The sequence below is a fragment of the Bufo bufo genome, chromosome 10 (assembly GCF_905171765.1).
Source record: "Bufo bufo chromosome 10, aBufBuf1.1, whole genome shotgun sequence".
In the NCBI taxonomy this organism is placed as follows: domain Eukaryota; kingdom Metazoa; phylum Chordata; class Amphibia; order Anura; family Bufonidae; genus Bufo; species Bufo bufo.
Genome location: NC_053398.1, coordinates 59,268,054 through 59,292,050, shown reverse-complemented (window position 1 = coordinate 59,292,050; position 23,997 = coordinate 59,268,054). Strand labels below are relative to the sequence as shown.

Sequence of the window (23,997 nt, the reverse complement as noted above, 5' to 3'; positions counted from 1 at the left end):
GGGTGGTGTTTAACCAACTGGAAGCATAATCTGCTGCAATCCAACCGACCACCTGGCTCGCACTGGGCTGACTTTGCAAGCGTTGTCCTGCGCCGCCCTGTAAACTGGGACATGAAGCTAGGTATCGTGGATGATTGTTTTTCTTGTGCTTTGGCAGCAGGCACAGTTTCTCCGCGCCCTGTACTTACCTGCACGTTTATTGGCTGTGTAGCATCCAAGAAACGTGCGGAGTAGAGACTAGAGCATGGCGCTCGAGCACATGCGGTACTTGGCCGAGTACCGCAATGTGCCGAGCATCAAGATGCTCGAGCCGAACAGGTGTTTGGCCAAGCATGCTCGATCAACACTAGCTAATACTATTTTTCTGTTCACATAAGCATATCAGGGCTTGTTTTGTGTAGAACATGTTAACTTCATTCTGCGGGTCAGTACAATTACAGTGATACCAAATAAATAGTTTTCCTTACATACTAACATTGTAAAATAGATTATAAGGCTGAAAAAGACATCTGTCCTTCCAGTTCAGCCTGTTATCCTGCAAGTTGATCCAGAGGAAGGCAAAAAACCCTGTGAGGTAGAAGCCAAAAATTCCTTCACAACTCCAATCAGAATAACCTGTAATATTATTACACTCCAGAAATACATCCAGGCCCCTCTTGAACTCTTTTAGTGAACTCAACATCACCACCTCCTCAGGCAGAGAGTTCCATAGTCTTACTGCTCTTTCCATAAAGAATCCTCTTCGATGTTTGTGTACAAAACTTCTTTCCTCTGGACGTAGAGGATGTCCCCTCGTCACAGTCCTGGGGATAAATAGCTGATGGGAGAGATCTCTGTACTGACCCCTGATATATTTATACATAGATATTAGATCTCCCCTAATTTTGATAATCTTTCTGGGTACTGTTGTCCACCCATTCCAGTTATTACTTTAGTTGCCGTCCTCTGAACCCTCTTTAGCTCTGCTATTTCTGCCTTGTTCACAGGAGACTAGAACTGTACACAGTACTCCATGTGTGGTCTGACTAGTGATTTGTAAAGTGGCAGAACTATGGAGCACATTTATTAAGGCATCCAATGCCAGTTCTAAATGTGAGCAGAGAACAAGAGAGAGGAGAAGGCGCTCATAGGGTAAGTATGTACAGGTGAAAGGACCCTGGTGGGGTATGTAGTCTGCTCACCTTTATTCGTTGTGCGTGACTGGGAAGTGGGCACAACTCCAGTGAAGGCTTTATAGCGGTGAGGGTCGGTGCAGCCGATGCTATCAATGGCGATGGCCAAGTGGGGAGAAGAATTACACAGGAATGAGCAGCAGTATGGTATCTGCCACGTCTCTGGATGGATAGTCAGTAGGCACGAGACACGACAGAGGCACAGATAAAGTATTGATCTTTTATTGACGACGCGTTTTGGGGTGCATGGCCCCTTTCTCAAGTCTAAAAGGCAATTGTCATATGACAGAAATCATATAGTGTAATGTTTCAAAAGAAGAGTTGAAAATTGGGTGAGGATGAAGCCTTAGGTCTAGAAGGTGACGGGTAGTTGTTTGGAATATATCCACAAGAAATCATTGATTGATGTTTTCATCCATAATATACATAAAAATATAAATAGAAAATCTATATACAAATATGTGGTCCCATTATTTGTATATGCAAAAGTAGATAATACATTTAAATAAAACATGATTCGTATAAATGTTTTCTTATATAGATAAAACATTGAGCATAAAAACATTTTACAACTGATAAAACATTTATAAATTTATACATATTCATATATAAAAAACATGAATAACCCCTTAGTGACCACCCATAGGTGTTTTTGCGGCGGTCACTAAGGGGCCTTGGGCTGGAGTGCCGACTTTTTACTTGCTTGCAGTGAAGTGGAAGGACAGGAAGGATGTCTACATGCTCACCACCGTGCACACAGACACCACAGTAGCAGTTAGGGAGAGGGAGAGACTAACCGGTCTGTGTGACAGATTATAATATATTTATGGGAGGTGTAGACCTCTTGGACCAGGCGCTTCAACCCTAGCTGGTGAAGCGAAAAAAACAGGCCCTGGTATAAAAAGGTAGCAATCTACCTCATTCAGATAGCTACCTATAATAGTTTTGTTTTATTTAAAAAGGCCCAAGGAACCCTCAATTTCCTCGCGTTTCCAGGAGAAGGTGGTTGAGAGTCTCCTGTTTGAGTTTTTTATGACTATGTCCTACCACACAAAGCTGTTAATTCCATTCACATTACTGTATCATTATATTGGCATGATATTTTTTTATTTGGAGGATCTCTAATGATGGAGTTGTTCCTCACCAGTACACTAAGGGCTTTATTAAGAATTTTTTTGTGTGGATCTCTTACACCCCACAACACGTCTAGAAATCCTGACATCATTTTGGGAGTTAGTGATCCATTACTGTTCCTACAGACTGTTCTGGACACTGTCCTTTTATATACTCTGTAGGTGACTGGTTGATTGTGTGCATAGTGGTTTCTACCTTGCCGGGCAGAGGCCTGGATAAGCATTATGCCAGTGTTATCCAATACATTCCAGAACTGTAAGGCCTCTTTCACACAGGCAAGTTTTCCGCGCGGGTGCAATGCGTGAGGTGAAAGCATTGGACCCACACTGAATCCGGACCCATTCATTTCTATGGGGCTGTGCACATGAGCGGTGATTTTCACGCATCACTTGTGCATTGTGTGAAAATCGCAGCATGCTCTATATTGTGCGTTTTTCACACAAGAAGTGAATGGGGCTGCGTGAAAATCGCAAGTATCCGCAAGCAAGTGCGGATGCAGTGCGATTTTCACGCATGGTTGCTAGGAGATGATCATGATGGGGACCCGATCATTATTATTTTCCCTTATAACATGGTTATAAGGGAAAATAATAGCATTCTTAATACAGAATGCTTAGTAAAATAGGGATGGAGGGGTTAAAAAATAAATAAAAAATAATTAAACTCACCTCATCCACTTGTTTGCGCTGCCCGGCTTCTCTTCTGTCTTCCTATTTGATGACCTGGGAGGAAAAGGACCTTTGGTGACGTCACTGCGCTCATCACATGGTCCATCACATGATCCATCACTATGGTGATGGACCATGTGATGAGCGCAGTGGTCCATGTTATAAGGGAAAATAATAAAATCTATACAACACCTAACCCAAACCCGAACTTCTGTGAAGACCAAACATGCCGATTTTTCTCAAGCGCATGCAAAATGCATTAAAACGCTTTGCACTCGCGTAGTGTGAAAGAGGCCTAAGGGTCACATAGCATCATACATTAATATAATGCTATGTGACCCCCGGCAGCGCTGGGAGCTGCGTTGCGGACCCGCTGCGGGAGGAACGCTCATCTGCAAGGGGCCTTATGGTGCACCGCGTCACTTAGGCTACTTTCACACTCGTGTTTGGTGCGGATCCGTCATGGATCTGCACAGACGGATCCGTTCAGATAATACATTCGTCTGCATCCGTTCAGAACGGATCAGTTTGTATTATCTTTAACATAGCCAAGAAGGATCCGTCTTGAACACCATTTAAAGTCAATGGAGGACTGATCCGTTTTCTGTTGTGCCAGATTGTGTCATTAAAAAACGGATCCGTCCCCATTGACTTACATTGTGTGTCAGAACGAATCCGTTTAGCTCAGTTTCATCAGGCGGACACCAAAACACTGCAAGCAGCGTTTTGGTGTTCGCCTCCAGAGCGGAATGGAGACAGAACGGAGCAAACTGATGCATTCTGAGCGGATCCTTTTCCATTCAGAATGCATTAGGGCAAAACTGATCCATTTTGGACCGCTTGTGATGCATGCTTTAAGGGATCTAGTTTTTAAAATGGGGCCATTTATAAGAGTTTTCTATCATTTTGCAGCTCAACGCCTCCACAGGTGCTCCTTTCTGTTTGGGCCATGTCATGTATCAAGACATAAGATTAGGGCCACAATGGGGGTATTTCTGAAGACAGGTGAAATGGAGTGATACATTTTGGGGTGTACTTCTACATTTTCACGTGGTTTGTAGAAAAGAAACTGTCTTTAAATTGACACTTTTGTGTAAAAAATGAAAAATTTGTTTTTTTCACCTTGGCATTCATTTCTTTAAAAAACTCATTACACCCAGAGATGAATACGTCAAAGGGTCTAGTTTTCAAAATGGGGTCCCTTTTGGGAGGATTATATTATTCTGACACTTATAAGCCTCTGCAAACTTGTCTTGTTGAGGGGAAAAAATATGTACTTCAAAAATTTTAAAATCAATGTTAAAATGGTAAGGGGTTTAGGGCTCTTGTGTTAGTCCACATAGAAAGAAAAAGGCTCCAGCACCAGAGTAGACGCTTTAGCAATGCCGGTCTTTATTCACCAAAAATGTTCAGAGTAAATACAGCATACAGTGGCACTGGATCCCCCTCACTCCCAGTAGATTTACGCGTTTCGGACAGTAGTGTTCTTAGTCATAATCCCACTACTGTTCGAAACGCGTAAATCTACTGGGAGTGAGTGGGATCCAGTGCCACTGTATGCTGTATTTACTCTGAACATTTTTGGTGAATAAAGACCGGGATTGCTAAAGCGTCTACTCTGGTGCTGGAGCCTTTTTCTTTCTATGTGTACTTATATCGGGACTGGCTTGGGTCCGCCCGGTGCACCGCTACACAGGATAATATAGGTGAGCTGGCTGTAACCCCCTTTTTTTTCTCTTGTGTTAGTCTCTTGTTAGCTGTTAGCAGAAATAATAAAGAAACACACACAAAAAAAGTATGAATAAGTAAAAATTGCTTGAGAGGAGTGGAAAATATTTGATGTGGTGGTGTACCTCCGGGAGATGCGCAATAAATGCGGTAGATGGGGTGGTCTGTATAGAGAGGAAGTGTGGAAACAGGGTCTGGAAGAAGAGGATAGCTGTGATAATGGGCATGGGGCTGGAAGCCAGGTGAACTACTTTTAAATACTGGCATTCATAGAAACCACAAACTGTTCAGAAGGGGAACTGAACACATATGAGGCTGATGCTGATGGGCCAGGGTACTGGACGGATAGATGGATACTAGCAAGCACAGCTGCCCCTTGTCATGGTGAGAGTGGTCAGGGGCGCTGCATGCTGAGAGTAGTATAAGGCCTCTTTCACATGAAAAAGGCAGAAAAGAAACACAATACTTGGCAGGGCCCTGGTGTTAATTCCCACCAGAGAAATCCTTGTGTTAATTCACACAGAAAAAGTCCACAGAACTCAAAAACACGTCACCTGGCAGACCACAGCAGGCTTTAGGGCGCCTGGCTTCCAGCTGGCAGCTCTCATGCAGCTTTCAGCCTTGCAGTATGGCAGAAGTCCTCAGCTCCTAAACCACAGAGCTCCACTATCACTTGGAGGATACATTCCACACCCAGCTGAGCTGCTGGCTGGGCTTTTAAACCCCAGCCCAAAACCTGGCCTGAATGTGGGGAACAGCCACCCACCCTGCTCTTTAGCTGCTCTCAATAAGAACCGGCCCGGATTGGCTTTACAGCCACACTAAGTAAAACAGTGTCAGCGAGCACTAGCTGCCGCTGACACACAAAATTACCGGTTCTTATCTCACCGAGGCTAGGAACCTCGGTGACACGTACCTTCGTCAATGACGGACCCCTGCGCCTTCCTACATACCTTCCCCCTTTGTTCAACCCTGAGGGGGTGAACACACGCCAGGCAGTGTACTCGGGACAGGGAATCTGCTTTTCCCTGTAACCGGCCTGCCCTGTGTTCTACTGTGAACTTTTTGCAGAGACGAGAACCACCTGGTGACCCGAGCATTCCTCTCTTTGGCCTGGCTCATCCACTTGAGAGGGGAGTGATCAGTCACCAGGTGGAACTTCCTCCCCAACAGATAATAGCGGAGAGACTCGAGTGCCCACTTGATGGCCAGGCACTCTCTCTACACTATACTGCACCGGGTCTCCGCTTGAGTGAGCTTACGGCTGAGGAAGACAATGGGATGCCCCCAGGCTCGGACTGGCCCACAGGGGTACAGGGGAATCCCCCGGTGGGCCCCTGAGCAAAGTGGGCCCCTAGTCTCCCACCCCCTGTACAAGTGGCACATAACACTGTAGACTTACTGCACTACATACATATATTCAATGTACAGCACCTCAACTAGCACCTCAACTAGCCTATGTTAATATAAAAACTTGTTAGATTATTTATTATATTTGAATGTATGCATACGGTGGGCCCCCGAAAATAAATTTTACTGGTGGGCCCTAGGTACCCCAGTCCGACACTGGATGCTCCTCCCCGTTGACTTCCTGAGACAGTACTGCACCGAGGCCTACTTCGGAGGCATCAGTCTGTAACACAATATCCCTCTTGAAGTCGGGGACCCACACAGGGCCGACTTCAAAGCGGAGAAAGCCTCTTCCGTCTGGTCATTCCAGCGGACTATCACGGACTTCCGTTCCTTTAAGAGCCCTGTCAACGGAGCCGCTAAAGGGGCAAAATGGGGGAAAAACCTCATGTAATAGCCCACCATTCCCAGAAACGACTTTACTTGTCTAGAGGTGGCAGGTCGGGGCCAATTCCGTATTGCCTTTATTTTGCTTACTTGGGGTTTAATGACATACCCTAACCCTATCGCACATTTCTTTGGGTTAGCTGTTAGTCCCGATTTTCGAAGGGAGTCTACTACGGCCTGTACTTTAGGCATGTGACTTTCCCAGTCGGTAATGTGAATGATAATATCGTCCAGGTAAGCCGAGGCGTACCGCCGATGTGGATGAAGTACGATATCCATTAGACGTTAGAAAGTGGCGGGGGCGCCATGCAGGCCAAAGGGTAACACCTTATACTGGTACAGCCCCTCCGATGTAATGAAGGCAGTTTTCTCTCTGGCAGCCTCCGTCAAGGGTACCTGCCAATACCCTTTGGTGAGGTCCAAAACAGAAAAATACCTGGCTTGGCCTAATTTCTCAATTAGTTCATCTACCCGAGGCATTGGATATGCATCAAACTTTGGTATTTCTTTTAATTTCCGAAAATCTTTTTGTAACGTCCCGTCTGGCTTGGGGATTAAGACTATAGGACTGTCCCACTCTCTTTTAGACGCCTCAATGACGTCCAGCCGCAACATAAGCTGCACTTCCTCCGAGATGGCTTTTCGCCGAGCCTCAGGTACTCGGTATGGCTTTAACCAGATTTTTGCCTGAGGCTCAGTGACAATGTCATGTTTGATTACGGAAGTGCGTCCAGGGAGGTTTGAGAACACATCCGTGTACCGACTAACGAACTCCCTGGTTTCCTGAGCCTGTTTAGAGGAGAGGCTGTCAGCAATTTTTATTGATGCAACTGCTTCCCTTGCATCAGACATAGGAGCAGGAATCTCTTGTCCAAGAAAGCCTGGCCGCGGGGTGTCTTCTGTACAGGTTTCCCTATCCTTCCAAGGTTTTAGTAAATTAACATGGTAAACCTGCTCCGGCTTTCACCTCCCCGGCTGGTGTACCTTGTAATTTACCTCTCCAATTTTTTCCTGTACCTCGTAGGGCCCCTGCCACCTGGCTAGGAACTTACTGTCCACGGTCGGTACCAGAACCAAAACCCGATCACCAGGGTTAAAGTTCCGGACCCGAGCCTGCCGATTATAGATCCAACTCTGGGCTCGCTGAGCGGCCTCCATATGTTCCCTGACAATAGGCAAAACGGTCTCTATCCGCTGTTGCATCTTGGTAACATATTCATGGACGCTTTTATGTGGAGTGGGTTGTTGTTCCCACGCCTCTTTGGCTATGTCCAACAAGCCATATCTGCCATATAGCAATTCGATGCGATATAGCAGGCTTGGTTAAAACTGTAAAAAAAACTGATGTGCGCACCATAGGGTAATTCTGTGAGGACAATTTGGTAAAAGGAGAGTAAATTACAAGGCTCACCTTGTGTGGTTGTGCAAATGTAGGCACAACACTATTGACAGCTTATCAAGAGGACCTGGACGCCTGGAAATGGCGGTCTGCAGCCACGGGATCACAAGAAATCTTCTTAATGGAGACGCCTGGAGTCCCCAAGAAGACAATTGGCATGAAGAGAGCAGAAAAGTCCCTCGGCGCAAAAATCCGTCAACCAGGCACCAGGATCAGATGTAAAATCTTTTATTGCAGCGATACAACGCGTTTCGGGGAATCACTCCCATTCATCAGGTACAAAAAAGCTGCACAACTATAGCAATTCGAAGGGCGAGAACCCAGTAGAGGCCTGGGGCACCTCTCGCACTGCGAACATGAGATAGGGCAAAAGAAGGTCCCAATCCTTTCCATCTTTGGCACCACCTTTCAACCAGTCCGTCCGTTTGTGGATGGTACACGGACGTCCGTAACTGTTTAATACCCAGCAACTTGCAGAGTTCCCTCATGACCTTAGACATAAAAGGGACCTCTTTAGGTAGCCCCACTTGGGAGAACATCTCCATTAGCTCTTTAGCTATAAGTTTCGCCGATGTATGTCGCAGTGGCACTGCCTCCAGGCACCGAGTAGCATAATCCAGGACAACCAAAATGTGTTGGTGTCCCCTAGCGTACTTCGGTACAGGACCTATCAGGTCCATACCGATTCACTCAAACGGTCCCTAGATGATCGGGAGGGGTACCGAGGGACTCCGGAAAAGGTGCTGGGGGCTAGTTGCCTGGCAGGTCAGGCAAGACTTACAGAATTCGTCCACCTCTTTAAACACACAGGGCCAGTAAAACCGTTGTAGTATCCGGTCCTGTGTTTTCTGCATTCACAGATGACCCCAGAAAACATGCTGGTGGGCTAACTCTAATAAGAGTTTGCGATAAGCCTTGGGCACCACCAACTGTTCAACGGATTCACCTCGCAGCTGATTTACCCGATACAACATATCCTAATAATCCACAAAACGGGGGAACATCGACTCTGCCGCTGGTTGTTGTGGTTTACCATCTATTATTAGTACATTTTCGGGATAAGGTTGGATCCCGGTGTTGCGCAGTACCAAAATTTTCCCCAGAGACATTGAGGTCTGCCAGCTCAGGCCCCGGCCAGGGGCGTACATAGAAATCACTGGGCCCCATAGCAAGAATATGAATCGGGCCCCCTAACCCCACCCACTACCCATGCCTGGCCCATCCCACCTCCTGTCCTGGCTCCTCCCCCGCCACACCCCCATTTGCCAATAAAGAAATGTATACATACGTTCGTACGTATTCGTACTGACCCAGAGAATGAAGGGCACAGGTCAGTTTTGCGGTAAAGGGAATGCCGTAGGAACAAAACCCTGTGGTATCTGAATCTATGGGACTTCTGTGGATATTCCATAAAAGTTTTATCTGCAGTCCTATGTAACACTACAAATAACACAGTGATAACTATCTAAGTACTGATAATGTAGTAGATGTCACCTGTAGTCCTATGTAACAGCACAAATAACACAGTGATAGCTCTCTGAATACAGATAACACAGTGATGGCTCTCTGATTACCTAAAATGTAGTAGTATTACCTGCAGTCCTATGTAACACCACAGATAATACTAGTGTAGATAATGTGGTAGTGTTACCTGCAGTCCTATGTAAAACCACAGATAACACTAGTGTAGATAATGTGGTAGTGTTACTTACGCCCTTAGTGTGCCTCCCTGTGTCTCTCCCACGGGACTCTATGTTGGCGGCGCTGCCTCCTCTTCCATCTTCTTCTTCTTCTTGCCCCGCACAGAACGTCCTGATGCACCTGTGTCAAGACATAGGAACACTATGGGCATAGTGATGGATGGTGACACACAGGGACAGAAACACACATACAGGGACAGACACACACACACACACACACACACACACACACACACACAGGGACAGACACACACACACACACATACATAAAATAAATATGATCACATCACACATCGCTGCTCCTGCCTGTCTGCTTTGGTAAAGCCGGGCATAGATGGGCTATGTTAGGATTTAGCAGAGTGGGCACAGGACAGTGGATACAGGGCACGATATGTATGTGAGCACAGCTGAGCGAGTGCAGGGCAGGAGCACGCATACATATCGCTCCTCCTGTCTGTGTCATAACCCTCCCCCGGGCATTTTGGGGGGCATTAGAGGTTGGATAACCCCTTCAACTCTTTGCTGCTGATGCTAAGTGTGCCCAAAGCCACCAATCATATCCCCCATCAGCTTCAAGGAGTTAAAACCCCTATAATGCCCCCCGAAATGCCCAGGGTTGGGGGGGGGGGGGGTGAGGAGTAGGAGGAAAGCACACTGGAGCACATTGTCCTCCTGAATCCTCTATTAGCCTACAGACCCCCCCCCCCCCCCCTTAAAAAAACACACACAAAAAACCACTGCTGCCCTCCCCCATCAAGAATACCCTTATGATCCAAGCACATTGTCCTCCTGACTAAGTCATCTCTACGAGCCTACAGGGCCCCCCTCCCCCTCCCCCTCTTACTGTGGCACAGGCACATTAGACAACAGTGTGTTTATGTGCACTGTTCACTGTCCGGACGGAGCGATCCTTCAGTCAAGCAGCAGGAGGGGGGGGGGGATTGCAGTTGAACTTACTGTGATGAATTGAGGCAGGCATGAGTGGAGCAGAAGGATACTACTCTGGCTGCACGCCTCTGTCTGTGCTTCAGCGGCGCCTGCTCCTGCTGCCTGGCCAATCAGCAGCAGGATTTTTGCTGTGCTAAACGGCCAGTGTAAAATGCAGGGAACGAGCGAGCCCGCAGCCCGGATCATGGAGCGGTCGGGGGAGGGGGGAGCAGGACGTCCGGACCCGAGGGAAAACAACTTTGTGAATAAACTGTGCAGAGTAGACAAAGGGGGCGGAGCCTTCCATGCGCTCCGGGCCCCCTTGTGCCGCGGGCCCCATAGCAACGGCGTGGTCTGCCTATATTGGCGGTACGCCACTGGCCCCGGCGGCAAGTCCTCCATGTCTCCCACCATTACACTCAGCGGGGTTGTCCCCTCTTCTTCCACCCCTACCGCTGGCCCTTCTGACTCAGGTTCCCAGGGTTCTGGTCTCCCCCCTGAGCCAGGCTACTCTGCTAGGGTTACATCTGTCTCATGGGTATCAGTCACTCTCGGAACATAGCCTTGCAGTATGGCAGAAGTCCTCAGCTCCTCAACCACAGAGCTCCACTATCACCTGGAGGTTCATTCCACACCCAGCTGAGCTGCTGGCTGGGCTTTTAAACCCCAGCCCAAAACCTGGCCTGGACGTGAGGAACAGCCACCCACCCTGCTCTTTGGCTGCTCCCAATAAGAACTGGCACGCAAATCACGTTACGTGGCTCCATTCAAGTCAATGGGTCCCTAAAAAAAATAACACATACGGAAATGCATCTGTATGTCTTCCGTATCCATTTTTGCCGAACCATCTATTGAAAATGTTATACCCAGCCCAATTTTTTCTATGTAGTTACTGTTTTACTGTTTACTGTATATGCCATACGGAAAAACGGAACAGAAACAGAACGGGATGTTGGGGGGGGGGGGGGGGGGGGGTCGTCTTCAGGTGATGACAGAGGAATGAAAGTGATTATGTTAGAACTGCATGATGTGATGGCATGGAGTTACTAATTGGTGAGAGAAGGTGGACTGGGGGAGGGGGACAGAATGGAGACTGGATTTGTTGGGTTGAGGGGAGCGTGGCCAAAATGATGATACTGTTTTCCAGAAAAAGGGAGGGGGGGTACATTACCCTAGTGGCTACAATTGGCAAATCATGGACAGCACATTAGCTCAGTGGTGACCTTAACACTAGTGACCTGCAACGTTGGGGTTCGAATCCGACCAAGGACAACATCTGCATGGAGTCCATATACTCTCCCTGTTACTGCGTGGGTCCCCTCCGGGCACTCTGGCTTCCTCCCACACGCTAAAGACACACTGATAGAGAGCTCAAATTGCAAGCCCCATTGTAAAGTGCTGCAGAGTACAGTAGATCTACATACATCTAAAATCACTTATTTTCCAGGCAGTTCATGCTCCGATGCTCTCCTTGGCCTTGCACTAAATCACGCAGGGCAAAGGCATTTTCTGGAGTTCCATGACGAACTGGTCTCTGCATAGGGCTGCCAGGCGGAGGCTTCCACCCAGCAGTGAGCCCGGTGATGTCACAGACACTGCTGGGCTTTAGTGCTGCCCAAGCCTGTAAAACGGCTAGGGCGGCGCTAAAGCCGTTCCCATCAGAGCCGGTGACGTCACTGAACACACTGCTGGGTGGAAGCCTCAGCAGTGTGTTATTGTAAATAAAAGAGCCCTTGCCCTGTGCGATCCTATGCAGGGCAAGGAAGAGCTTCTGAGCATGAAATACTCCGATGCTAACATCAGGGGGGCTGCTTGGGTGAAATTATGGGTATATCCAATACATTTGCAGCAAGCCGGGACCACAGGGGGATAACTTGTGAGGTTCACGGTGTACCGAGGAATAATAACAGTTAGTTCTTTACTCACAGTTTTGATGCTCCCTGGGCCGGGCTGCAGTGAAGGGGAGAATAGCACCAGGTTCTCCGGGGCACACTCTATTGCAGGGGACACCGGCCAGGTGGTGATCGAGGTGCCCTTGATGGTGATTGGCTTTTCTGGGTGCTTGTGCGGCTGGGCCCCTGAATTAAGGTAATGTCGTGACGCCAGCACCTTGGTGGTGCAAAATGATGAGAGTGGTTGTAGTATGGAGATAGAAGAATGTGGCAGGGTTTGAATTCAACTAAGAACTTTAATATAATATCACTGTAGTTAGGAACTCTATGGGAATTAGATAAAACGAATACTTTATTAAATATACAAAAAATAGAGGAAAGGAAACCTACTAACTATATAAAAATCAAAGTGACCAGAGTGTATCCACAATTCCTGTGGCGGATCGAGGTAACACAAGAAGGACCACGATCCGTGGTACCACTCAGGTGTGGAGACGGTCACTAAGAGATCCACTTCAGGTGCACTATGGTTGATTGCATAACTATGCCTACGGCTATAGTGATCTATGCACAACCAAAATTGTGCACCGTGGCACGGACAAGGTGCTCAGCTCATTCACCCAGTTTAGATGGCCCTGGACTAGATTAATAAATAGACTAATCCATTGATAAACATCTAGCCTTAGGATCCGACATGCATCAAGAACCTCCTGTCATGTGTATGAACCAGATGTCTAATTGTCAGCCCTTAGAGCACGAATCAAGGGACACTAACTACCTGGGTGTGAGCAAAAAGAAGCTTGAGTGCATCTGTTCACATATGGCAGAGGGCTGAAAAACTGCAGACCACTACTGCCATGTAAACGCCATTCAAGCAACAATCAGAAACATAAGTCTGCCCCCACTAATTGCTCGACGCGTTTCGCCATACTCTGGCTTGTCAGGAGCACAAGTTGTGGGTAAAAAGACAAACAAACAGATCAGCTGCTAGCCTCCGTGACAGAGGCTGCAGCTATCAGCACTGAGTGGCCGTACGCGGCTGCAAGGACACGCGCTATATAAGGAGGAGACTCCTCCCCTCGTTCCGGATCAAGCCCCTGGAGAGGCCAATAAGGAGGAAGTAGGCGCGTGGCGCCGCCGCAGCAAACTACCCGCCCCACTTACCCGCCCCCTCTATGAGACGATCGCAGATGAATGTCAACACATTCACATACTATTATAGGGACAAAACGGCGGTTTAAAAATAATAATAATAACAATGCAGCAGGGCATTGCAGGGACAGGGATCATTGTCAAATTCTGGTAAGTGATGTTGTGTAACTAATAGCTAGTGTAGTGTTCGTCACTAACACAAGATAGGTCTTACAAAATACAAAATGGAAAGTGAGAGATTGTCCAGGAAAATGGAGGTGATGTATCATGTGGAATTTTTATATAACACACTAAGAACTTTACTGTAACCAGGGTCTTGAGAGCAATTTGCACCAAGTTATAAACAGTCTCTTATGAATACGTAGGTTGAATGTGGCAAATCCAAGTAACAGGCTGTATATGTGGCTATATCTCAGGCTATAGTAGGAGATTGTGTACTCACTGGTAGTCAGCTCTTTGCCTAATCTCAGTAAAGGTGGTTCAAGACCTTATCTTCTACACACAAGTGATGCAACAGATGGCCTGTCTGTTCTTGAAGTAACGGTGAGGCTGCCAGAAGCTAATAAATCCTTCACCTTGATACAAAGGTGCCTAGAGCCTAGAATAATGGCTATTGTCCTTCTTTTGTCTTTCTACATAGAAATTAGAAAAAATCTACTTGGCACTCCGGAAGAGTAGACGGTAGAATAAAGGTTTCACCTCTGCCTGCCTTCCTAGCTTGACACTAAGACAATGAATTGGCTCCTCTGGGCCGTGGAGCCCAAGAGAGATCTGAGAGGAGGGGTCCTCTCCTTCCCCCTTGCCCCTCACTCATCTCCAACTTCCACACTCTTAACTCCAACTCCCCTCACTAGGCCTGAACTGTGGTGTATATACTGTGGTGCTATCTCGATCTAGTGGTGCAAAATGTGTAATGCACCCAACAGCCTGTTAACAGGGATACAACATGATACAACATGATACAACATACATCCTAACAAGATTTTCAGTGCCCACTTACAGGAGTGGGACGCTGCACATTTCTCTTCTTTGCAGGGTGTGGAAGCAGTCCTGAGTTGATTCTGGTATTTTTTCAATTGGTGTTAGGGTTAGTCTGGATGGATTCTTATTGTGGGCAGTAAAGAAGTATCAGAAGACCATGTGTTTTAAAAAACCACGTGTGATATTTGACCGATGTTTGTTCATGCATTCTCTTGTGTTTGAATAGTACAGCTGAAATATTGTAATCCACAGTCACATTCAATCAAATAGATGACGTACAGTATGTTGATGATGATGAGTTCAGTTCAAAAATGATTTGATTTGGAAGGTCTCACTTGTTGTGTTGCTCATAAAATGTTCTATCTTTGTTGTGATGTTTAGACAACACATGCATTTGTAGCTGCCAACTGTTTCTAGGTGACTGCTAGTATCCATCTATCTGTCCAGTACCCCGGCCCATCAGCATCAGCCTCATATGGTTTCGGTCCCCCTTCTAAACAGTTTGTGGTTTCTCTGAATGCCAGTCTTTAACAACACTTCACCTGGCTTCCAGCCCCATGCCCATATCACATTGTCACAGCTATTCTCTTCTTCAAGCCCCTGTTTCCACACTTCCTCTCTATACAGAACCCAATATGTTAACTTACTTCAGGACCTACAGACCACCCCATCTACCGCATTTATTGCGCATCTCCCGGAGGTACACCACCACATCAAATATTTTCCACTCCTTTCAAGCAATTTTTACTTATTCATACTTTTTTTGTGTTTCTTTATTATCTCTGCTAACAAGATAATGAATCAGTATAAATTATGTTTTATCAGGTGTAAAATGTTTTTATGTTCCATGTTTTATCTATATAAGCAAACATTTATACGAATCATATTTTATTCAAATGTATTATCTTCTTTTCCATATACAAATATTGGGACCACATATTTGTATATAGATTTTCTATTTATATTTTTATGTATATTATGGATGAAAACATCACTCAATGATTTCTTCCGGATATATTCCAAACAACTACCCGTCACCGATCTAAGGCTGAGTTCACATCAGCATTCAGCCTTTCCGTTCTCCTGCTCCGTTACAGGAGCAAGAGAACGGAAAGGACGAATTCAGCACATAACTGAGCCGAACGGACCCTATGGACCCCTTAGACTATAATGGGGTCCGTTAGATTATTTTGGAGCGGAGACAAAAGTTGTGCGCGCAGGCCTTTTGTCTCCGCTTCAAAAATCTTCCTCTGAGCAGAAACCTAACGGACCCCATTATAGTCTATGGGGTCCGTAGGCTCCGTTCGGCTCAGTTATGTGCCGAATCCGTCCTTTCCGTTTCATCCTCACCCAATTTTCTCTTCTTTTAAAACATTACACTATATGATTTCTGTCATTTGACAATTGCCTTTTAGACTTTCGAAAGGGGCCATGCACCCCGAAACGCGTCGTCAATAAAAGATCAAAACTTTATCTGTACCTCAGGTCGTGTCTTGTGCCTACTGACTATCTATCCAGAGACGTGGCAGATAACATACTGCTGTAGAATTGCAGTGGCCAATATGGGGGAACTGCTCAAACCCCAAACACTGTAGCGTGTTTCTCATTGGGCGAGCAGTCCCACCGCATGTGAACCACAGAAATATCGTGGCAGATATGGGGGAGCTGCTCAAACCCCAAACACTGTAGCGTGTTTCTCATTGGGGGAGCAGTCCCACCGCATGTGGACCGCAGCAAACGACCATCCCGAGCAATTAATGCGTACAAAGGAGGACGCCAGCGCGGTCCACATGCACCACAAAAGCATCCTACACAGGCCAGAGCATTGTGCGGATGAAAATACAATTATATAAATCACTGAAAAAAATGCACCAAAAGGATATGCCACTGACTATACTAGCTGGTCATACAAGCAGATATTAAAAGCTGAGACTTTCGCCAATATATTCCTGTCAGGAAAATATCGGAGCCCATCATGCACCATGGTCTGATATGGGTGTGGCTTACAGTCTTGCTTTGTTCACATTGCACTGGCTGTCCTGCTAGGCGGTTGTGTGCAAGCTGGGCTGTGAGCTGGATTACATCACCTTCAGACCGTGTTCACACCACAGTTAGCGTAGTGGTAGGACCCCGTGCCATGCTGAGTGACCGTGACGTGGTGCATGATGGGCTCCGATATTTTCCTGACAGGAATATATTGGCGAAAGTCTCAGCTTTTAATATCTGCTTGTATGACCAGCTAGTATAGTCAGTGGCATATCCTTTTGGTGCATTTTTCTCAGTGATTTATATAATTGTATTTTCATCCGCACAATGCTCTGGCCTGTGTAGGATGCTTTTGTGGTGCATGTGGACCGCGCTGGCGTCCTCCTTTGTACGCATTAATTGCTCGGGATGGTCGTTTGCTGCGGTCCACATGCAGTGGGACTGCTCCCCCAATGAGAAACACGCTACAGTGTTTGGGGTTTGAGCAGCTCCCCCATATCTGCCACGATATTTCTGTGGTTCACATGCGGTGGGACTGCTCGCCCAATGAGAAACACGCTACAGTGTTTGGGGTTTGAGCAGTTCCCCCATATTGGCCACTGCAATTCTACAGTGATTTTGTTTTATATGTATTGAATGTGCCTTCATCTGGCAATTGAACATTCCTTTGCACCTGGAATCCTCCATCACATGGTCTGATATGGGTGTGGCTTACAGTCTTGCTTTGTTCACATTGCACTGGCTGTCCTGCTAGGCGGTTGTGTGGAAGCTTGGCTGTGAGCTGGCTTACATCACCTTCAGACCGTGTTCACACCACAGTTAGCGTATGCTTTGCCATGCTGAGTGACCGTGACGTGGTGCATGATGGGCTCCAATATTTTCCTGACAGGAATATATTGGCGAAAGTCTCAGCTTTTAATATCTGCTTGTATGACCAGCTAGTATAGTCAGTGGCATATCCTTTTGGTGCATTTTTCTCAGTGATTTAGATAACATACTGCTGCTCATTCCTGCACAGTTCTAAACGTGAGACAGCTTCCGAGCTTTCTAATATTTAGACCATTTTGTACGCCTAAGGCCTCATACACACGACCGTTGTTTGGGTCCGCATCCGAGCCGCCGTTTTTGCAGCTCAGATGTGGACCCATTCACTTCAATGGGGCCGCAAAAGATGTGGACAGCACTCCGTGTGCTGTCCGCATCCGAGGGTCCGTTCCGCGGCCCCGCTAAAAAAATCTAACATGTCCTATTCTTGTCCGCGCTTTGCGAACAAGAATAGGCATTTATATTGCTGGCGCCCGGCGCAAATTGCGGAAGGCAACGTGGGCGGCTTCCATTTTTTGCGGATCTGCGGTTTGTGGACCGCAAAAAAACGGCACGGCCGTGTGCATGAGGCCTAAGGCTACTTTCACACTGGCGTTTTGGCTTTCCGTTTGTGAGATCCTCTCAGGGCTCTCACAAGCGGTCCAAAACGGATCAGTTTGCATTCTAATGCATTCTGAATGGAAAATGATCCACTCAGAATGCATCAGTTTGCCTCCGTTCTGTCTCCATTCTGCTTTGGAGGCGGACACAAAAACGCTGCTTGCAGCGTTTTGGTGTCCGTCTGACGAAACTGAACCAAACTGATCCGTTCTGACACACAATATAAGTCAATGGGAACGGATCCGTTTTCTATGACACAATCTGGCACAATAGAAAATGGATCCTTTCTGAAAGGATGCAGACGGTTGTATTATCTGAACGGATCCGTCTGTGCAGATCCATGAGGGATCCGCACCAAACGTGAGTGTGAAAGTTGACTAAAACAGGCGTACAAAAAAAAAAGAAAGATATATCCTTGATGACATAAGAGATAATACTGCAATCGTCCAATAGCACGGGTCAATGATAGACGAAGTGGACAGTCATGGATTCTGATCTGTCCCTAAAGCTGACCCTAGGCTTGATAGCCCTGCCTAAAGACGGAATAGCTGTCCTGATAAGGACGATCCCGTGTACTGGAACCTCCTTATGATACCTGGATAGACCCTATAATCCCGGTGAGTCTCTATTAAGGGGCCTGCTCTAGGCGCACAGAAAAAAACAAACAAAACGGATATAGATTGACAGTATGGGGAGCAAAGAACCACCCACATTCATGGATGCTGCGTCTTGTGGGTGGACAGTTGCTCACACAGCTTATGTCATAAAAGGTACACAGACAACCACAGGTGTGATCATCTATGAGTATGCATCATCAAATAGGCAATATCGGTGTGTGGCCACCACACATCAGAATTAATGTGTGATGTTCACACGCCGAAAATCGCCATACATATTTGTACAAGCAAGTGTATAGTTGAGATGTGTATACACTCTAGGCACCAGGAGCACTGCCTATAGTGGCATTCAATCATGTGCCAGTGTCCCAACGCGTTTCACCCTAATTGATTTTCGGGTTCCTAAGGGGACATATATAAGTACAATGCTATTTTTGGCATCAATAAGAGGTAACGGAGCAGTCAGCAGAGTCCTCAATTATGATGACACAGTTAGACCAGATCATTTACTGGTCTTATTAAGTTCAGTTGTTAGATAGCTTTAAGCGGTCAGATATGGCTGGCTTCCTTAGCATACAATTGGATACCAATAACTGGCTCTTAGAAGCTAACGAAATCTTTTCAGAGAAAGAGCTGACGGGCATAAATACTGTCACTCCATCAATTAAAACTACTTTTAAGGACCTCTATGAAATCCATAAGGAGTATCACAAATCCTGGTGGGAGGTCCAGTCCCTGGATAACTATATCAGGAACTCGATTATACCCAGAGGCCTACGAATCTACCTAAAACCAGCACCACGTATCTGCACCCCAGAATTTCTGATTAGATGGGAAGGTGAAATAATAGAGAGTTCTTTACGCCTTATGCGACTGTTGTTGGATCAGGAGCGGGTTAACTTGGAGACGATTGAGAGATCTTTGAATACCCAGGTGGAGATAGCACTAGGGTTCAGAGACCACCCAGAGTTCTCAAAGAAAGAAACTGAACTACAAACCAATGTAGAGAGGTTTAAGTCCAACCTAGTGGAGCGAAAACACCGACAATTTATTAAGGACCTGTCGGACTTTAGAAACAAAACAGCGTACATAGTAGCACAGTCCACCGATAAAAGTCTCCGCCAGTGAGGGCTCGGCCTCTGAGGCTGAAAGCTCAGATCTGGACTATCATCAGTCCCAACAACATCAATACTCTAGACGTCGAGGTAACTGGAGAGTTAGGGGACGAGGTAGAGAGAGAGGACAATACAATCAGAGACCTCAGACAAGGGGCTACGCACCTACGGGCCAAAGGTCTGGGACGTCATGGGGAATACAGGCCCCCTCCCATCAAACTGTAAGAACAGAAACCGTCGACCAAGAACCAACAAACAGGCTAATGATGGCCCAAAGTGGGACCATCTTGTCGGATACTGCCTCTTCATCTGGTACCTCACCTGTTGCAAGCAATTCTTCTTTTTTAGGCCCACCACCGCCCAATACTTATATCCTGAGGGATCGCACTCAAACTCAGTCCCAACCCGTGAAAAAGCACTGACCTCATCAGAGGCTCAACCAGTGATTCTTAATTTATCTGGGATAGATCTATCAGAGGTCGAACAAAAACTGTTGAATAAAGGACTGTCATTTGTGCCAACCACCCGCTTTTGTTTGTTTGACTGGGTAAAGGATCTTCATTTGTTTGTGAGAAAACTGAGGTGGCGCAAGCTATTTTGCGCCTCAGATAAAAAGAGGAGCCTTGAACTTGGACTAGATCCAAGTGATCTTATGGGCTATGATGCCCTAGTGGATCTATTGGACGATAATGATCGCCCCCCGGGTCAGGGCCCATTTACGAGCCTCAGAAACAAAAGTACTAGGATGCCTCCCAAAACACTGGGTGAGGCCCACATCGATCTATTTCTTAGATCAGTAACTAGGGACCTAGGTAATCTGACATCTACACAAGCGGGCGGTACAAAAAACTACACACAGAGGGAAATGGAAATACTACGGGATCTAGGCACCAATAAACAACTTATATTTAAACCCTCGGACAAAGGGGGGAACATCGTTGTTATGTCCAGTGAACAATACTGTTACATGTGCATGTCGCTTCTATCTGATGGACCCAGCTATGAGTTGCTTAAGCTGGACCCAACCCAGATGTATGCGAGAGAACTATCTCAGATCGTACAGGAGGCCCTTGAGGGGAGACTTATTGACCGGCGTGAATGTGACTACCTTGAAATATCGAATCCCCGGGTGGCCACCTTCTATTGTCTCCCTAAGATTCATAAGGGCACGGTCCCCCTCAAGGGTCGTCTAATCGTATCTGGGATAGGGGGCCTGACTGAGCACGCAGGTACCTATATTGACAAGATCCTGCGTCCATTCGTAATGTCTCTACCCTCATATCTCCGTGACACAAATGATTTGCTGAAACGGATAGATGGCATCTCATTGGATCCGGGTGTCTGGTTGGCCTCCATTGATGTGGAGGCTCTATACACCTCAATCCCACACAACAAGGGCCTGGCAGCAATTAAATATTTTTTAGATACCAGATCAACTGACCTCAAGGATCACAACCACTTTGTGATCAGACTTCTAGATTTCATTTTAAAACACAACTACTCCAATTTGCTCCTGGGCTGGTGGGAGGACACCATTGTTTTCACGGAAGGGATGCAACGATGGACCCGCCATATAATATCTTGGTCAAGGTTCATCGATGATATCCTGTTATTCTGGTCAGGTACCCCGGAAGACTTTGATGGGTTCATGAAGGATCTTAATATTAATCATATCGGCTTATTTTTTACCTATGAACTACAATCTAGATCAATTAATTTTCTCGACCTACAGATTAGTAAGAACATGAACAATACTTTAACAACTACTTTGTTCCGCAAATCAACCTCCACCAACAGTCTATTGAGGTGGGAGAGTTTCCACCCCAAACCGCTTAAAAAGGGTATCCCTAAAGGACAGTTTCTGCGGATACGCAGTAACTGCTCCGACTCAACTGAGTTTGATAAACAAGCCAGCACTCTGTTTCATCGGTTCAAACAGAGGGGATACTCGGAGGATTGTCTTTATGAAGCCTGGGGTCATGCTGGATCCCTTGATAGATCAGCATTAATCCACTCTGTAGGGAAGGGTAAGACATCAGAAGATGTCATTAGAATCATAGGCACGTACGACACTGAGTCCAATCAAGTGCGTCAGATCATCGGACGTTACTGGTCGTTGATTAAATCTGATCCTGACTTGACCGACCTTCTTCCGGAACATCCCTCAATCACCTTTAGGCGGGGTCGCAGCATAGGGGATCAGCTGGTACACAGCCATTTTGAACCAACCCCCCCTCCATGTACCTGGCTAGCGGATAGGAGAAATGGGACCTATAGGTGTGGTAAATGTAAGGCCTGTTCCTTTATAGCAGTAGGCCAGTCCTTTACGAATGCCGAACAGAACCATACATATATGACCCGTGGTTTTGCAAATTGCAACACAACAGGTGTGGTCTACATGGCCCAGTGTAAATGCAACCTCAGATACATTGGTAAAACATGTAGAGCATTTAAAAAGAGGATCCTGGAACACATCGGTGACATTCGCCATAAGCGTGATAAGCCCTTGTCCAGGCATGTGGTTCTTAAACATGGAGGAGACCCGAAAGCAATTAACTTCTCCATGGTGGAGACAATAAAATACTCCATCAGAGGAGGAGACATTGACATTATCCTGAGACAGAAAGAGTCAAAATGGATACACAGATTAAACACCATGTCACCTGTAGGACTGAATGAAAATATCGATTACTCCTGCTTTCTTTAGCCAGCCATATACTATCTAATATGGGGTCGATATATATATCATAGCACGGTAATAACTTGAGGGGAGGATATGTGGCCATCCCCATTACTGGTATGCTTTTATCTATCCCATGTACAAATCAATTCACATATATATAGATTATTAACTCTATTCACTATGATATAACAAAGATTTCATAAATAGCTTTATTAAGCCTGCAGGATTCTTGTCCCATGAATATCATCGCCTCCTATGAATGTGTACCGTATCTGTAGGACCAATACCTGGCCTATGTATTGTCCCCATTTTATTCATTTACATTAAACCGGTCCATGGTCTGCGCATTCATTTTGCACAAATTGTCTTTTACTTTTAATTATGGCCCATGTATCCACATTGGATCCTCACAACTGTATCAAAATGATGTTTTATCTATATTACTGGACCCGATTTTGATCATAATATGATCTGTGTATCGCAAGCATCCGATTGCTTCAAACTATACTTGCCGAGCCACGTGATCGGAGGCGACTGGCAACGTCATCAGGCAGCGTCCTGACACTATGCTGATGACGCGACGCCTGCAGGGCCATGTGACCGGGTGCCGCCAGTGACGTCATCAACGACGGCTCTGATGCCGGCTGCATACTGTGGGATACGATTAGGACCAGGTCCGCCCATAGGAATAGGGAATGTGGGTGTGACGGGGCGGCAATACGGCACATAGGACATAGCAGATGTGGGGGTGGCCTTAGCTACTCAGTATGACAGACACGCCCACTAGAGGCGTGATTGAGTCATAGGCTCACGCCCAACATAGGCTTGAACAGGAATGGGCGGGTGATTATCCGGCCCCTCGCATTACTCATTAAGTGCGGGCTATTTAAACCGGACAGGCTTCTCTGCATGGCGACCTCACACGCAGGACCAGTGAGGCACTATTACCTGTGAGTTCCACGGAGGGCTTTTCTTCTTACCTATTAAAGGTTGGTGTGCATGGTCTTATCTGGCTCTTAACTTTGATAATTTTTTTCTGCCCTAAACAGTGTATACACGGGCTATGGTTGGAGTGACAGAGAACATACTAACTCCATAGACAGCCTGGGGCCTCTTAGGCGGCATCCGGACACGCAAGTAGTATCTGGTTACTTGTTTGTCATGTTTATCATACATGTTATCACACATATGTGGCCGCTTCCATGAGGTCGTTACTCTGTTTACCTATGTGGGAACTATACTTGCATGAGCCTGTATATCTGTGTGGTAATCTGCAACTCATGCTCTATACACACCAAGGCGAGTGACTTACTCATGTAATTGCCCCCATGGTCCTCTAATACGGTCCTTGTATCTGACCGCTTAAAGCTATCTAACAACTGAACTTAATAAGACCAGTAAATGATCTGGTCTAACTGTGTCATCATAATTGAGGACTCTGCTGACTGCTCCGTTACCTCTTATTGATGCCAAAAATAGCATTGTACTTATATATGTCCCCTGAGGAACCCGAAAATCAATTAGGGTGAAACGCGTTGGGACACTGGCACATGATTGAATGCCACTATAGGCAGTGCTCCTGGTGCCTAGAGTGTATACACATCTCAACTATACACTTGCT

The 23,997-nt window shown here is 46.4% G+C and overlaps 1 long non-coding RNA gene across 1 annotated transcript; it reads left to right on the top strand.

The window, feature by feature from the left end:
• Nucleotides 1–1,241: 1,241 nt before the first annotated feature.
• LOC120981016 lies at nt 1,242–16,082 on the top strand. Its single transcript, XR_005774604.1, has 3 exons — nt 1,242–1,349; nt 14,245–14,250; nt 16,036–16,082. It is a non-coding gene; the product is annotated as an uncharacterized LOC120981016 (long non-coding RNA).
• Nucleotides 16,083–23,997: the final 7,915 nt, after the last annotated feature.